Consider the following 17,568-nt stretch of genomic DNA (forward strand, 5'->3'; position numbering starts at 1 on the left):
TAGAACTCCGGAAAAGATTTCCTTTTGGAAATAAGATGTAATTGATTATTTTAAATTACCTTTTGATTATAAATACTATAACCATGCTATATTTTTTGTTGTCAGCACCTTTGTGATCTAATTAAAATTTTCCTTATAGTCAGCCATTCTGTGACATTTATTTTAACCACAGTTCTTTAAAAGTAATATCTAAGTTATTTTTGTTATTGATGTACATTTACTCACAAGTGTCTGATTTTAACATTTTTTGCTGTAAAAAATATACAAATATATATAAATAATTTGCATCTTAACCATTTTTAGGTGTGCCGTTTAACAGCATTAATTACATTTGCAATTCTGTGCACATATTACTGCTATTTTCATAACTTTCTCCTCAACTGAAACAGAAATTCTGTACCTTATATTCTGCAGCAATTTCCATTCTTACTCCTTTCCTGATCCTGGTAAACTCTAGCCTACTTTCTGTCTCTATGAATTTGCCTACCTTAGATATTTCATACAAGCAAAATCAAACATTCCTTATTTATTTCTCAGAATTTGTTTTTAATTGAAGCATTTGATCAGATAATATTAAATGTGAAAATAGACATTTTGCTTCTTTGCCAACAAAATTCTCCACTTTTATTTGTTAACATTTTTTTTCTTTTTTCTCTTGCTGTAATTTTAGTGAATATTGCTATTTATTTTGTTTTCTTTTGCATGTATTGCCTTAACAATTTTTTACACTTTTTTTCACATTAACTTTAAAAAAAAAAAGATTTATTTATTTATTTGACAGAGAGAGAGAGAGAGAGATCACAAGTAGGCAGAGAGGCAGGCAAAGAGAGAGAAGGAAGCAGGCTCCCCGCTGAGCAGAGAGCCTGATGCAGGACTCAATCCTGGGACCCTGGGACCCTGGGACCATAACCTGAACCAAAGGCAAAGGCTTTAACCCACTGAGCCACCCAGGTGCCCCTTTCATATTCACTTTTATATCTTCTGGATAAATTCACTCTTTTGCCCTCTACTAGCACCTATCCTTGTTAATATGCTAGCATTATCGTTTTATTTATTTGTTTTGTTTTCTTTCATCTTAAGAAGCTTATTTTTTGTTTCAAATTTCTATTTAAATTCTAATTAGTTAACATATAATGTAATGTTAGTTTCAAGAGTAGAATTTAGTGATTGTTGCCACTTTTTATCTTATTGTTTCTTTAAATATTACTGATTACTCAGAAAACTGCCTTATCCAGGAAGCAGTTACTATGCAAACAACTCTTCATTCTTTTATATTTACAAAGTTTAGACATTTATCTTAAAGTCAAATCAATTATATTTCATGTTTTTTTTTCTTTTTTTTTTCGATTAACATTTCACAGGTTTCATATGATTTCCAGTTCTACTTCTGTTCTTGGAGGTAGCCTTTCCTGTTTTGCTTACAGTAGAAGTCTCCTCACTAGCTTACAAGGTACAGTTGGACTTCTCCCACCTACTTTTTGAAAACATCAATTTCTCAGCCCCACCTCCCATGCCACATGAGTTTTGTATCATTCACATTTATACTACACAATGGGGATACTGACTGGACTCAAAGAAGACATTCTTAATGAGTGGATCAATGAACAATGTGTACACTGTGCAGTGAATTGTGCACTTCCCTTATATTCACTGCCCAACAACTTTACTAAATTCTTCTTGATAGGGGCACCTGGATGGTTCAGTTGGTTAAGTGTCTGACTCTTGATTTCAGCTCAGGTCCTGGTCTTAGAATTGTGAGATCGAGCCCCACATTAGGCTCCACACTAGGCCTGGAACCTGCTTAAGATTCTCTCTCTCCCTCTCCTTCTCCCCTCTCAAACCCCCTCCCTTAAAAAAATCCTATCAATAAACAGAAATAAACTTAATCTTAGCAAGTTTTGAAGTGACAAATGAAATGATCCTAAATTGTGCAAAATCCCAAATCACTTGCTACTAGTGTGGCCTTACAAAACTGACATAAATTCTCTTATTTCTGTTTCCTCTTCAGTGAAATATTGAAAATATTTCCATGTTTCATTGAGATTTAATGTAATATGGATAGTTTATTGGTTTCTCCTTTTTTGAAATGCAGGGATTCCTTGTATATTTTACATATTAGATATTTAATGGTTTGGAGCATTGACTGTTTTTTCTCTACCTGTGATCTTGTGGTTTCTTTTCACAAATTTTCACATCTTCTGGCTAATACTTACGTCCTTATCTCTTACAGAAACTTCCTTGAACTATTGCTCCTCTTTTCAAAGTACTGTTCTTGTCTTCTCATTTATCCAAAAAAGGTTTTTGCTTCTTAAATAGTCCAAGATGTGTATCTCTGAGAATATGTTTATTGTCTTTCACATTTAAGTAAGTTTGGTGTATTAAAAAAAAAATCTGTGTTTAGAATTCACTTTCTTCATTATTTAAAAAATAAATTCACTTTTTTTTTTCCTATTTGGCAAGTTTACAGGACTGTAAATGTATTTAAACTTCCATCTGATTTTCTAAATAACATTTTCTTTTCTCTAACTTACTTTATTATAAGGATGCAGTATATAATACATATGATATACAAACTATATGTTGTTTTTGTTATTAGTAAGGCTTCTGGTCAACAGTAGGCTATCAGAAGTTAAGGTTTGGAAGAGTCAAATGTTACATGCAGATTTTCTACTATGTGGGGGTCAGTATCCCTAATCCCCTTGTTATTCATGGGTCAACTGTATTTTCTTTCATCTGATAATTGGTTTCCCCTCAATGTATCCTTAAACTTTTCTGGCAACATGTATTGAAAACTAAACTAGACTAAGCTAGCATAAACTGGCTTATGTCCATTTTGTTCTTCAATTGCTTTTATTTTATTTAATGGTTCTCTATGCTGATTCTCATCAAATTCACCTATAAACATAGTAAAGAAACATATTTGATGAGGTAATTCCCAAATCTCTGGGGATAGTCTCTGGACATCAAAAGCAATTTAATTAAAGTATTTATGTTGCAGGATTTATGGCTTACCCCTGTTTACTTTTTCTGTTCTCACTCCATAAGGAGAAAAGATATATAATTCTCTGAAAACAAAACAAACAAGAAGTTTCCCCTCTGACAGATAAATAATATCCACAATGGAAACAAGATTTTTTTGAAAGGGCAATGTTAATCTGATTTTCTATCTCTTGTAGGTGGCCTAACAGCTTATATGGAAGCTTAGAGTTTTCCATATGTTGTTTGGACTGCAAATATTCCATTCCCATATGTGTGTACATATTCCTGCCTATTTTCTCAAACTTCCTAGAAACATAAGGACTTTTTTTTTTCTTTCTTTTTTTTTTTTTTTTCATTTCTTTTTGGGTCTTAGGCACGAGTTAAATAATACACATATGTATTTAATTAGGTCTGTTTAAATTAATGAGCATGGCCAAAAGAAGCAGAAAAATATGTATATATGCTAGTGTTCTCAAGCTTTCCAGCCTTAAGGAAACCTAGCAAAAAAGTGAGAAAGGAGATAACTCTATTTCCTTATTTGTCAGCAATGTTTATTTAGTCCTGTTTATAAAGGTGCCTGGGTGGCTCAGCCATTAAGTGTTTGCCTTCCAGCTCAGGTCATGATCCCAGCCAGAGTCCTGGGATCAAGCCCAGCACTGGGCTCCCTGCTCAGCAGGAGGCCTGCTACTCCATCTCCCACTCCCCCTGCTTGTGTTCCCTCTCTCACTCTCTCTCTCTCTGTCAAATAAACAAATAAAATCCTTAAAAGAGAAAAAAAAATTAAAAATCTTACTGTAATACTGCTAGTTAGTCACTGCAATCTCTATTTTACAAATAAGAAAATTCAAATTTAGTGATACGTATTCACTTTTTCTTCAGGTCCACATTGCTAATAGGTTTCCAAGATATTCTTTGTAATTCTAAAGAAGTAGGATATTCTTTTGAATGTGACCAAGGAGATCTTTAAAGAATATTTATGTTGGCTGCTTGGTGCAAATAGTCTTGCTTTAGAACCAAAAGAGGGAGATAAATACCAGCAATTCTATCAAGATGAAGAAATTTTAGTGAGGGGAGAGTTTAGTATCTTCTGGAGAAGGTGTTCCATTGCATTAGATCTATCTTCATGAACGTGCCACCTGAATGAATGTATATGTATAGATAGTCACATTTCATCTAGAATTATATAATTTTCTGTTTGTTCCTTGGTCCTATTAAAAAGACATCAACTTCTCAAACGATAGAAGAGTCGTGATTTCTGTCTATTGTACAAATGTTGAAGTGGAGTCACCTGGCACTTGTAAAGTATGACCATAATGTAGGACAGGTGTTCTGTTTGAGATCCTGATAGGATTGAAAACCATAAAGCAGATGACAGACTCTATGCAAATTCTTGGAGAATTTCTTTTAAGAAAAAGAATATTTATTTACCTTAAATTAAAGTCAGACGTGTGTGTAACAGATATAACTCTGAACCAATCAAGAAAACCAGACTATTTGACTACAACAGTCATTCCAAGAATGGTACAGTAGATTAGCTATTAAGCCATTAGCCATCAAGAGATACAGGTACTTAGAAGATTGGTGAAAAAGAAATAAGTCCCACCCAAACTCTTTTTCTCTCCACAGCATCAAAACCTTTCCCCCTCATTTATGCATCATAGTTTTGAAGAAGATGGGTAAGTTAATAAGCTAGTTTTTGATATGACAAAGGGGATCTGAGAGGGCATCATAGAAAGCTCTGCATCACATTCATAATCTGCTGTTAGAGTGTTTGAGGGGTAACACGTTGTTGGGATGACACCTTTAGAAATAAATCTGCTAATGCTACCATAGGACAGAAGTCTAGAGGAACCCTTGGAAAAGACTACTTGCCTATAAGAATTCATTACCTGCATGTGAGCTATGAGTGAAATTCTTCAGAGAATAAATGGCCATTCCATCAAAAGTGGCACTCTGGGAATAGGCATAGTCATTGAGAAAATCAGGCTATTGGTGGCACTCATTTTGCTTTACTATGCTCCTTCCCTCCCTTATAGTGAACTGTGGGTCCCTTTCACTCCCAAACACATCTCCACCCTTCCTACTCTCTTCAGTGAGGTTTCTTATCTTAATTTAGTTGTGGAGTTTGTTCTGTCAGTATTTGTGTGATTTTTCGGGTTATTTACACTGATGTGAATGTTATCTAGTTGTATCTGTGGGATGATGTAAGTTCAGGGTCTTCCTATTCTGCCATCATTCCCAGAAGCTCTACTGTTGGCTTTTGCCATAAACTCTAACAGCATCATATCCTACCACAGATACCACACTTATAATACAGTCTTTCAGGTTTTGTGGCTCAGAAGGCAGCTTGCTTGCATTTCAGCCTGGACCTACTGTTGACTGCTTTCCTCTGTGTCTCACTCAAAGCTGCCAGCTCTTTTTTGTAGTAATTGTATTACTCTGTAATACAATTGGGACAATATTCCCAGGTATGTGAAGAGTTGCTGCCAAAGTTATTGAGAATTTTCCTTCTTTCTTAGTACAGGGAAATATAATATGTAATAATTTGATTTTCATTTGGAAGGAATTTTTCAGCCCTCCCAAGCAGTGATTCCTCCAACACTTTATTGATCTTCTGAATTTTCTTGGAGTTCATCTTTCAATCTTGGAGCACGTTTATCTTGCCAAAACTTTAATAGAAGGGTTATTGAATATTTGGTCCAAATAATACAATGTAATGAAGTGTTGAACCACTGTATTATTCTGTGGATTGAATATTTGATCTAGCTCCTTTTGAAGCAAATTAATACAACGAGTGAGAGAGTCAATGTAGTTCTGAGGTAATATAAACGTATATTGCTGTCCCTCTCAGATGGTTTTCAACTGCTCCTGATTATCCTCTCTCATTGGGAAGGAGAAGATGAATGCCTGTACATTATACCTGCAAATCCATATTGGTTGGCAGAAGATCTCAGTGAGTACTTCTGATAGGTTGAGTTTCTGTAGTACCTTGTTCATCTTCTAAAGCCTTTTGGTTTATGGAGCCAAAAGACTGAATTAAATGGGGAAATAATGGGATACACCATCACTGAGTCATATGGGTCTTTAAGGTTAGTGACATACAGACCCATTTTCCCTGAATGTGATATTGTTTTGGATCTACTCTTTTGGAAAGTAGACTGTCATTTCTACTTTGCCTTCCCCACCACATTAGTTCTTTATTGATAGACCAAGAAAATTGTGTGTTGATTCTGTCAGCTATCTCCAGTGTCTACTCTAATTACATACCAGGAGACCAAGAAAAGGACCAATGACTTGTTCTGCGGACCTACTGGACTGGACTTTCCATAAACCAGACCAGACATGATTCTTGATTTGTCACTAAATCCATACGTTATTATGTGGTAGGAAGAATAATATCCTAAAGATGTCTATGTCCTAATCGCTATAACCTATAAATATCTTATATAGTACTAGGGAATTAAGGAGATGGATGAAATTAAAGTTCCTAATCGGGTGACCTGAAGATGGGACAATTATCCTGGATTATTTGGGTAATTCCAATGTAATTATAAGGATCTATAAGCTGGAAGAGAGAGTCAGAGAATCAGAGTCATAGAAGGAGGTGTGACAACATTGTGGAAGAAAATAAGAGGACTATGATGTGTGAATTCAATCATGTATCACTTTAAAGATAGAAGAAGAGTGCCATAAGCCAAGGAATGTGGTGTCCTATAGAAGACGGTCAAGACAAAGAAATAGATTTTCCCTGAAAGCCATTAGAAAGGAACATGGCCCTGATAATAATCTTGAATTTAGCCCACTGAGATTCATTTCAGACCTCTTATCCTAGAACTGTAAGATAGTACATTTGTTTTGCTTTAGGCCTGCAGGGTTGTAATAATTTGTAACAGTAACCATAGAAAACTAATATACCCTTCTACTGGGAGACCATGATGATGTTTCATTTCTTGTGTAGTAATGTCAACTCTAACCTTCTAGCCACACATCTCAAAATCTTTGAACATTTGCCATTCCCTAGTTTACAGATACTGTTGTAAAGATTGTATTTCCCTTTGGAAAAGACTGAGTTAGATTATATTTACTTGGTATTGTAGGAACCTTCCTCCTGGGGAGTTGGATTTTTTTGTATTCATGGTTTTAGGCTTAAAAAAACCGCAAAAAAAAAAAAAAAAAAAAAAAAAAAACAAACAAAACTGGATAAGCTATTGTGATTGTTTTAACTGAGTCAGTTGCATTCAGCCTCCTGACCATCTATGTAATTTCTTCCTTTAGATGGAGCACTATGTTTGTTGAGTGCACATCATTTTTACTCTAGGGCTACTGTCTTTTTTTAAATCTTCCTAAAAACTCTTTGCAAGTCAGGCATCCTTTGATGTCAGTTAGATGCTGCTATTTATTTAAATAATTTGTTCATCTTACTTCTATGAATAATCACGACCTCCTGACCTCTATGATTTCAGAGATCTATTTTCTTATTGCTATCAAGGAACCTAAGTCTTCAATAACATCTCATTCCCTCAGCCCTCACTTACAGGGAAAGCCACTAATGAGCTTGTCAGCAACGCTAGTGCCCCTCTCAGTTGTGATTCACTAATCATTATGGTAAATGTGTTGTCCTTCAGGCCTTACCAAGGGACATACTTGCATGACAGATGTCCTGATCTTAGATAGTATTCCATGTTCTTTTGAAAACTTGTTCTACTCTCTCCCATGACAGTTTTGACATTCCTAACTTAGTGTGGACCATCACTTCTAGGCTTTCAAAGTTGTCTTGCACCATATTTGCACTAACTTCTGAGATTTTGTCATAATATTAAGTTCTGTATCATGGGCGAATGTTTCTATATTGTAAATTTTTTTTTAATCCAACTTTATATTCTGCCTCCTGCCTTTGTTTTGGCTAAATCAGAATCCGGTTCCATGTGTACACCATAAGATACTGATGGTCAATGTTGACTAGGTCCTGAGACACCTTCATGGCACATTTACCTTTCTTTTTAGTCAAGCCAGCAGTTCCATGACAAGGTTATGCCCTCATTTCACCACAGTTAATGACCTGGTGGCAGAGAAGAGAGGCAAGGGGGATGCATACTGTCTTGTAATGTAAAATTTTCTGCATTATCTTCCAGCAAAAGAGGAGCCCTTCACTTTTAAAAGAAGGAATGAATCATATTTTCAAGTACAAAGGGTACAGGAAATTAATAATCCAATAATTTCAAGTGCTCAACCCAGTTGTTCCCAACCCAAATCTTAGAATTCCATATAAAATTAGGACCTTGACATTTTCATAACTGGCTTGCTTGTTTTGATGATTCAATCTCCTCAGCTCTATAACCCCTATATTTTACCCTCAATCATTTTTCCTGCTCTCTGAGTATAGAAGATGAGAATTTCTTTATAAGCTGGGGAGGAAATTCTCTGAATTTCACGTTTTGATTTCAGATTTTGATTAATCACCCTGAGCTTTCCATTGTTTTTCTTCAATGCTTTGACAGTTTCTGGTTAGAGCTCTCTGATTCTTCAGTCCTTGCAATTATCACTGCTCATAATTGCTTAAACACCTGAGAAATCCCATCCATTAGGTACTCTTTCCACTTCCATCAATTCAATTTTGCAATGGTGAAAACGTTAGCAGCATGACTTGGTTTAGAGCAGTGTTCTATTCTCAACTCTATTCTCAACTGGTGCTGAGATCTTCACCGCCAGTCACTTTCAGGTGCTCTAGTTCCTGAGTCGCGTTCTAGAGTCTTCTTCCTAAGGCTGGCTCAAAATGTCTTAAGCATGATTTCCTGGAAAACAGATCCTGAGGTAGAGATTTGTATTTCAGATCCAGTTGGCCCGATGTTACCTGAACTAACCCTTCTAAGTACGGGGACAAAAGATGGGGCAAAGGGAAAAATGTGAACGTAATCTCCAAACAACAGGATCTTTAGCTAATTAACACATAGCACTCCATGCTGTCTCTTAGAGACCTCCAAATTGAGTCACTCCAGCTGGTTCTTTGTATTTCCTACCAATCAGTCATTGATGTGGGCTGGTCTGGGAAGTTTCTTGTTAACTTGGCTGACAGAGCTTCCTGGGGTGTGGGAACAGAAGCAATCGTCAGGTCTGAGGTGAGCCATGAATGTCTCCATCTTGGAAGGAGAGTTCTAGAATATGCTACAGCCCCATAACAGATATAAACTTTATTTTTTGTTATCAATCTTCTGTATTAATCTAAGAGTAATGATTGATAAGTCTGTGCTATTCAACAATATTTTTTGTGTTTGCTAAACTAGTTTGAGATCTGCCAAAGATCTCCTGCAATTTGACCTCATTCTATGTTCTAAGCTCTATCATTCAGTATATCTCACAATAAACACTGTTCTCTAGACAAACTGGGCTACATGCAATTTTTCCATCACTGTACCCATACTTCTATTACTACTGAAGTAATCTCTCTGGAGCAATCTTATTTATTGTATTTACATGTATTTAAGACACCTGACTATAGTTTATAGCTGAGGTACTGACAATGTATCTTATTTCTAAACAATAAAAACTTGAATTATTAAGTCACTGAGCAGAACAATTATAAAGAGTAAAATAAACCAAAACAAGCACAATATTTTTGAAATGAGAACAATTGATCATAATTAATTGGAAGGTGTAGTCTTATAGGAAGGAAGATAATAGATTGAATCATGCAGAATACATCTGGACTGTCAGTTTGCTTTCCAAGCTGTATGAATAATAGGGGCTGCATGGGCTTGGAACTTTTTGTAAGAGATCATTAGTTGCTATATATAATATGGTGAGGATGATATAAACCCTACTAGATGTTTTAACACAGTGAATTTTGTATAAGGGTTGGTAATATTATGACTAAAGAGATGGACATACGCAAAGAGAACGCTGAAGTGATCCAAAAAGTAATAGCTACATAGAGAAGCCTCTATTTTGAGGACTGAGGACACAAAGGGAAGGTTTTGATATGATCAGAATCTAGAGGCTCAGCAGAGGTTTCACATGAAACTTAGATCCAGATCTTTCAAAGAAAGTTCAATTGCTGCTAGTACCTCTTATCAGATAGTGAAGCTAGCTTGGTAAGTGCCATTGTGGTAAAATGCCATTGCTGAGGTGAATCTGACAGGACATCTGGAACACAGTAGTCCTCTCTAATCTGGGGTTTTGCTCTCTGTGGTTTCAGTTACACTCAGTCAGCCGGGGTCTGGTGTGTCGCTGTATTGTACTGTCAAAAGGTCAATAGTAGCTTGATGCTATGTTACAGTGCCGTGTCATTCACCTTACTTCGTCTCATTATGAAGCTATTTTATTATCTTTCATCATCACAAGAGAAAGAGTGAGTACAGTACAGAAGATTCTGTGTGAGAAGGAGAAATTACACTCACAGAATTTTTCTTAACAGTATATTGTTAAAATCGTTCCATTTAAGGGCACCTGAGTGGCTCAGTCATTAAGTATCTGCTTTAGGCTCAGGTCAAGATCCCGGAGTCCTGGGGTCGAGCCCCATGTTGGGGGGGTCCCTCCTCAGTGGGAAACCCACTTCTTCCTCTCCCTTTTCCCCTGCTTGTATTCCCTCTCTTGCTGTCTCTCTCTCTGTCAAATAAATAAAATCTTTTTTTTAAGTCATTCTATTTATTATTAGCTATTGCTGATCTCTTCCTGTGCCTAATTTAAAAAACAAAACTTTAGGGTTTAGTTGGTTGGACATCTGACTCTTGATTTGTGCTCAGGTCACTACCTCAGGGTTCTGGGATTGAGCCCTCTGGTGTGGAGGCGAGGGGGTGTGTGAGATGGTGCAATGGGGAGAGGAGGGGGCTGTGCTCAGTGAGGGGTCAGCTTGAGTATTTCTCTCTCTCTGCCCTTCCCCACTGCTTGTGCTTGCTCTCTTTCTGTCTAAAATAAATAAATAAGTCTTTAAAAAATTAAACTTTATCATAGGTATATATGAATTAAGAAAAATGTAATCTATTTCGGGTTTGGTACTATCCATGGTTTCAGGCATCCACTGGGGGTTTTGGAATGTGTCTCTGTATCAGAAGACATTCCCTCTCCTCCTGCCTGCCAGTGTCCCTCTCTGTCATCTATTAACAAGGACTAACAAAGTCAGTTGGTAAATGGAACTGTAATTTGCAGAGCCACAGCCTTAGTGTCACAAAGCAGGGTATACATGGAGAGATTTGGAACAGAGAGAAACTAGTTTATAATCAGCTCTGGTTTGCACAAAATCATATCTGGTAAAGTGCACACACACATGCTCTATAATATTCAGGGGATAATTCAAGCAAACATCATCGTTATCTTTGGCATGCTACTGGATTGGGAACCTCATGAATAAACAGTCAAAACTTATGTTCTCCTGTAAGAGTTACTCTCTTTCATTCTACTTCATTTCATGCTCCTCTAGTAACTTTCAGGATTAACCACTTATTAATACTTTTGCTATAAAGTGTGGCTTCATGATCGCCAAGAGGTGAATTTATTCTAATGTCTGTACGCCCTTTCCAATTTATAGATGCCAACCATGAGTTCATTGTATTCTTAACATCAGCTCTATTCTTGACCTGCTACTAATTTGTAAAACTTATTTTTGGCAATTTGAGCATGTATTATTTAACAGCTATAAGATTAATTTCTATTATATATAATGCATCAATCTACACAAAATATAAGATTTGTATAAATACACATAACTCTTATTTTATTAAAAACGTATTTGTCTACAGAGAAATATTTTAAATAGAGTACGTGCTTATGGAGAAAATAATTCCACCTACACGTATTTCAACCTTTCCTTAGAGAATGCAGGAAACCTTTAAAGCTGTATGTTCTACAGAAGTAGTTTTATTAATAAAATGTTCACAACCATCATCAAATACTATTCAAAAAATATACCATAGATTGACACAGGTTATGACATTTGGAAAGGAGAAATCTCATTCAGAAATATTTCTTAAGTTAGACAATTTAAAGAACTGTTCTTATTAAGCATCTTAGAATTTTCTTTTCTGACTTATAAGCCTCATTTCTCTTCTTTAGTACAAGTTTGGAAGGCTTCAGAGATCTGTAGAATATTAATTGTGTATGCATAGAATTATAGTAAATACAGATTGCCTTTAAAATATAGATGCACTTCAACTTGGAAGTAGTTAGTCTTTTGGGGTTAGCAAAACAAAAAAGAAAATTTAGGACAGACACAGACATTGACATTTTTCTTATAGAGTTTAGATTTATATAGAAATGTACCTGTAACTGTTTGTATACTACGGTCACCACTCCACCATGACTGCTCAATTCTAAGAGTTTGTCTTTTATTATCATTTTCCCAAGGAAACCATCAATTGTATAATATTGTGGCTCTTTACAAGACGAGTCTCTATATTAACAGTTTGTTCGATGTACAGTTATAAGATTCATACCGGACCTCTCTCTCTCTTTATCTTTCTCAGATTATGAAATGTTAGATGATAAACTTCTGTGAATTAGGTATGTCTAAAGAAAAACAGAGGTAAAGTGAAATGCAGAAATAAGGGCACCTGGATGGCTCATTCGGTTAAACGTCTGCCTTCGGCTCAGGTCATGATCCCAGGGTCCAGGGATTGAGGCCCTTCTGGCTCCCTGCTCAGTGCGGAGTCTGCTTCTCCTTCTGCCTCTCCTCTCCTGCTCATCATCTTTCTCTCTCAAATAAATAAATACTATCTTTAAAAAAAGAAATGCAGAAATAAATGCAATATAAAGGCGATACACATAAAATAATTTGAACTTAAAATCTTTTTAATGGAAAATTTTTTAACTTTTTTTTTTTTTTTTTGCAGTGTGTTGCGGGGAGAGAGAGAGAGAGAGTGAGCACATGAACGGGGCAGGAAGGGTAGAGGGAGAGAAGAGAGAGTATCCCAAGCAGGCTCCCTGCTCAGCTCAACACAGAACCTGTCATGGGTCTTGATCACACAATGGTAGGATCACAACCTGAGCCAAAACCAAGAGTCCAATGCTTAACCGACTGAGCCACCCATGTGGCCCAGAAATATTTATTTTCTAAATGCAACTTACATATTATTCATTTCAAGTAATCTATGATTTTTTGTTTTTTCCTAACAGGAAATACTAAATGTGCCAAGTAACAATATGGCTCCAGTACTTCATACCCAATAACTTTCTGAAATTAAGCGAAACAGGTATTATTATTTCTATTTTTAGATGTAAAATTTCAACCACCTAAGAGCAAACATTAGCTTGGCGATATAGGGTCAGGCAAAAGTAGCCTTTTTGGAACACTCAGACCCATTCTGTTAATGTAGTCAATCAAGGAGGCAAATCTCTGAGAGACAAATCTGTTCAATTTTACACAAATATCTAATTAATTCACTTAAAAAACCAAATACTGATTATTAAGAGAAGTCACCTGAAATATAGAAGGGCATAAATAAATAAGCTCATAACTATAAATGTAATAGAAAGACATCCTCATCTAAATAGCCTCTCAAAGAAAGACACAGAGTGAAACGAGAGGAAGAGAATGAAACACGGAAGCTGGGTTGGCTTTCCAAAACTGAAGAAAGATCACCTGCCAAGAAGAGCCCTGGAGAGACCACCTGGCTTACAATTTGAAGGAAGTACAGAAGGCGAGATTGTGATTTATTAAGGGGATGCACTGAAAATCTTTATTCAAGACAAGTATGTTATTTTCCTCTAATACCATGCTTGCCTAAATTCTGTATTCTTTTTTATTTTTTTAAAGATTTTATTTATTTATTTGACAGAGAGAGCTCACAACCATGCTTGCCTAAATTCTGTATTCTTTTTTATTTTTTTAAAGATTTTATTTATTTATTTGACAGAGAGAGCTCACAAATAGACAGAGAGAGAGAGAGAGTGGAGGGAAACAGGCTCCCTGCTGAGCAGAGAACCCAATTCAGGGGCTGGATCCCAGGACCCTGGGATCATGACCTGAGTGGAAAGCAGAGGCTTCAACCCACTGAGCCACCCAGGCGCCCCTAAATTCTGTATTCTTACTTGAATAATATCTGTTAGCTAAGAAAATTAAGGAAGCCCTCCCAAAAGAGAATAAACAAAGGCTATTTAACTCAGAGCTTACTATAGCGAGAGGGTCAGCCCCCATCCCTTGTATTTGGCAGAGGATCGAAGGCAGGCAGAGAACTGGGAAAGCTTTATAAAAAAGAAAAAGTTCCACATATGTCATGATTGGAAGTTGTGGGCTTGGGGACACTAAAGGAGGACTAACAAGGTGAAAGGCATCCGTGTGATTGGTTCAGGGACATATCTTGCTTTCTCCGATTAGGTCCTAAATTGGATACCGGGGCAGAAATTAAGGAAGCTGGCAGTTGCTGATCAGGTCCTGGCTATTTGGGGCCAAAAATTGCAGCAGTAGCAGTTTGGCCTCCCAAACTGATTGCTGCAGAAGTTAGGAGTCAGTGTTTTATTTTCATATGTGGTCCGGCCATTGTCCCTGTGAGTCATTAGGGTCTCATAGTCAGCGCTTACCTCTAGGAAAACCAAAGGGCTCACTTCTGACCACATTGAAACAATCTTATGGACTACGGGTAACCAAGAACAAATATCGTGTATTGGAATTAGAGAAACTGGAAACCCAATAGTTTATTTTTTAAGAAAGGTCTATCAGACTTCCTAATCTGGGGATTTGAAGGGAAATTTTTTTTTATAATGAGTTTAGGAAAGCAGTATGAACACCCAGTCCCTTGTTTTGAAATAAAAAGATAAAAGATGTGATTGCCAGGCATCATAGGAGAAACCCATTGCAAAAAATAAGAAGACCCGTATGAATGCAAAATAAGAGTGAACCCGTATTTTTTTTTCTAAAAATGTCGAACAGAGAAAAATTAAGAAACAGAAACAGAAAAACCAGACAACAAAATCTTCAAAATCTTCTAATTATTATACTCAGAAGGATTACATCTATATCTCACCCTTCAGGGTGAAAAAGAAAATGTGAAGGACTCAAAGATGAAAATTGTTGAAACCCAAGAAAACATAAAAGTAAAATTGAAGGAATCAACTAGAACCTTAAGCCAAAGCAACAAGAGAATGAAGTATAGGAGAATAATTAGAAAAAGAGGCTTAATAGAAAAGTCGACCAATTTGATTTTCCACCCACCAAAATATGTTATATAATATTTTATGTACATAGATGAGAGAGAGACAGAGACACAGAGACACAGAGAAAAAAGGCAAGAGATGAAGCAGGAAAGACAGAAAGACATACTCTTTTCTGGCAGATGCAGGACATTTTCTCCTAAAACAATACTTGCTGTGAAATGTGAAAGATGAATAGGAATTAAACTAGCTCAGAGAAGGGGAAAACTTGCACATTAGGGAAGGGCAGGTTGGAAGTCTCCAGATAGCAGAGGAATGAACCTGGCATGATTAAGTTATTAAAAGAAAGTCAGAATCTCTATCATAGGTAGCAATACAATAGGTAGAAGACAGGGCTTAAATAATACTTTGTTGCTTAAGACTTCATTTCTGTTAATAGTAATAGAAAATGACATCATGCTTAAATAAAAGAGTGGCAAGGTCAGAACTGTACTACATTACTCCTTTTGGAGAAATGAATCTAGTGAAGAGGAAAGATAATCCAGGGCAGAAAAAAATGTGGGTTGGACAAGATGGAGTAGTGGTTCCATGAAAATATTTTGAGGGCAAAACTAATAGAACTTTAAGAATGGATTGATAATTGGTGAGGATTTAGGGGAGGAGGTAAAGCACACTTTTCTACTGCAGATGTACGGGAAGAGAACATATCATGGGAAGCTGATTATGAACATTTAATTGTCCTGTATATGTGCTCAGTTAGATTGGTCGGAAAAAAAAGTAGAGTGATGTAGAAATGATGATAAATAAAAATGAAAATAAAAATGAAAAAATGAAAAAGAAATGAAATGAAAATGAAATAAAAATAAAAATGTTAAATATTATTTGGTGTTAAGATAATGGATAGGATTTTCTTTTTCTTTTTGGTGGGTTAGTTTATTTTTTTGTTTGTTTTGTTTTTTTTTGTTTGTTTGTTTTTTATTGTGTTATGTTAGTCACCATACAGTAGATCATTAGTTTTTGATGTCGTGTTCCATGATTTATTGTTTGTGTATAACACCCAGTGCTCCATGAAATCTGTGCCCTCCTTAATACCCCACCACGGGGCTCACCCATCCCCCCACCCCCTTTTATCTAAAACTTTCTGTTTGTTTCCTAGAGTCCATAGTCCCTCTTTTTAAATTAATTAATTAATTGAAAAAATTTCAAAGTATGCTCAAGAAGCATGTAATGAACTTTAAGCGAAGAAAATACTGAAGGGTCTATTCACAATGTTTTGAATTTGAAGAAGCTGTTTGGTAAATAATGTTGAAGAAAGGCATTAAAGAGAAAGACTGTAGCAGCTTTAAAATAGAGCAAAAATCATTGAATTTCTTCAATGGGAAAAAAAACAATGTGGAGCATATCTTTGTGAATTATTCTCACTCTGTGAAAGCCCTGAGCCTTTTCTTGTCTTTGAAATATTTTTCAATTTCTAAAACTGATAGTTACCAAATCAGTGTTGATAGAATGCTAATTGTTTTCACTGAAACTCAATTGATGAACTCTCATCACCTTATTTACCTTCACTGTTTCCTCACCTTTGAGTCTATTGGTGCCTTCATTCCAGAATACCTAATGCTTTCATATAGTCTATCTTTAAATTCTCTGAAATTTTGGTAACTTTTTTTTTGTTTTCTTTCTTTTTTTTTTTAAAGGATTTTATTCATTTATTTATCAGAGAAAGAGAGAGAGACAGAGAGCACAAGCAGGGCGAGCGGCAGGCAGAGGGAAAAGCAGGCTCCCCGCTGAGCAAGGAGCCCAGTGTAGGACTCCATCTCAGGACCCTGGGATCATGACCTGAGAGCTGAAGGCAGCCGCCTAACCAACCCAGCCACCTAGGCATCCCAATCTTTTTGTTTTCTAACTAGAAATACATAAAACATTTGCCATGTATATATCTTATATTTTATAAGAATAATGATTTTAGAATAATAATTTTACTTTAAAAATATATATTTTTACTTAGCAAACTTCAGATTTTACCTTAGAAATAAGTGATTCTTTTATATAGATGTAAATATCTGGCAAATCTTCTTCTAAGGATTTTAAAGACATAGATTCCTAATAGCATAGGGACAACACAGAATTTCTTTAAGACAGAGTCCAATATTGTTGCATGTCGATGTTTATGGAATACAGTAAACTTGTTCAATTTAATTTTTAATTGAGGGTCATAATGTTTCTTTGCTGTGTTTTTTGGAGGTAGGGAGAGGACCAAAAATCTAATAAATATCTTTCCAAAGAAGGGAAAGTCTAAAGGTCTACTTCAAGTTCCCTACTTGGGCATATCTGTCATAGAAAAATAGGCAGAAAGCAAATCCAATTTGTTCTGCAAGTGCTGATTTTGCTTGGGATAAACCAATGCTCATTCTTTGCAATAGAAATTGTTTTCCAAATATATTGAGAAAAAACAAAAAACAAAAAAAAGAACCCTTTTAAGTTCAGTAGAAACTGCTAAAGAGAGGAAGCTTA

The sequence above is a fragment of the Lontra canadensis genome, unplaced genomic scaffold (assembly GCF_010015895.1).
Source record: "Lontra canadensis isolate GAN:19392208 unplaced genomic scaffold, GSC_riverotter_1.0 scaffold22, whole genome shotgun sequence".
Classification (NCBI taxonomy): Eukaryota; Metazoa; Chordata; class Mammalia; order Carnivora; family Mustelidae; genus Lontra; species Lontra canadensis.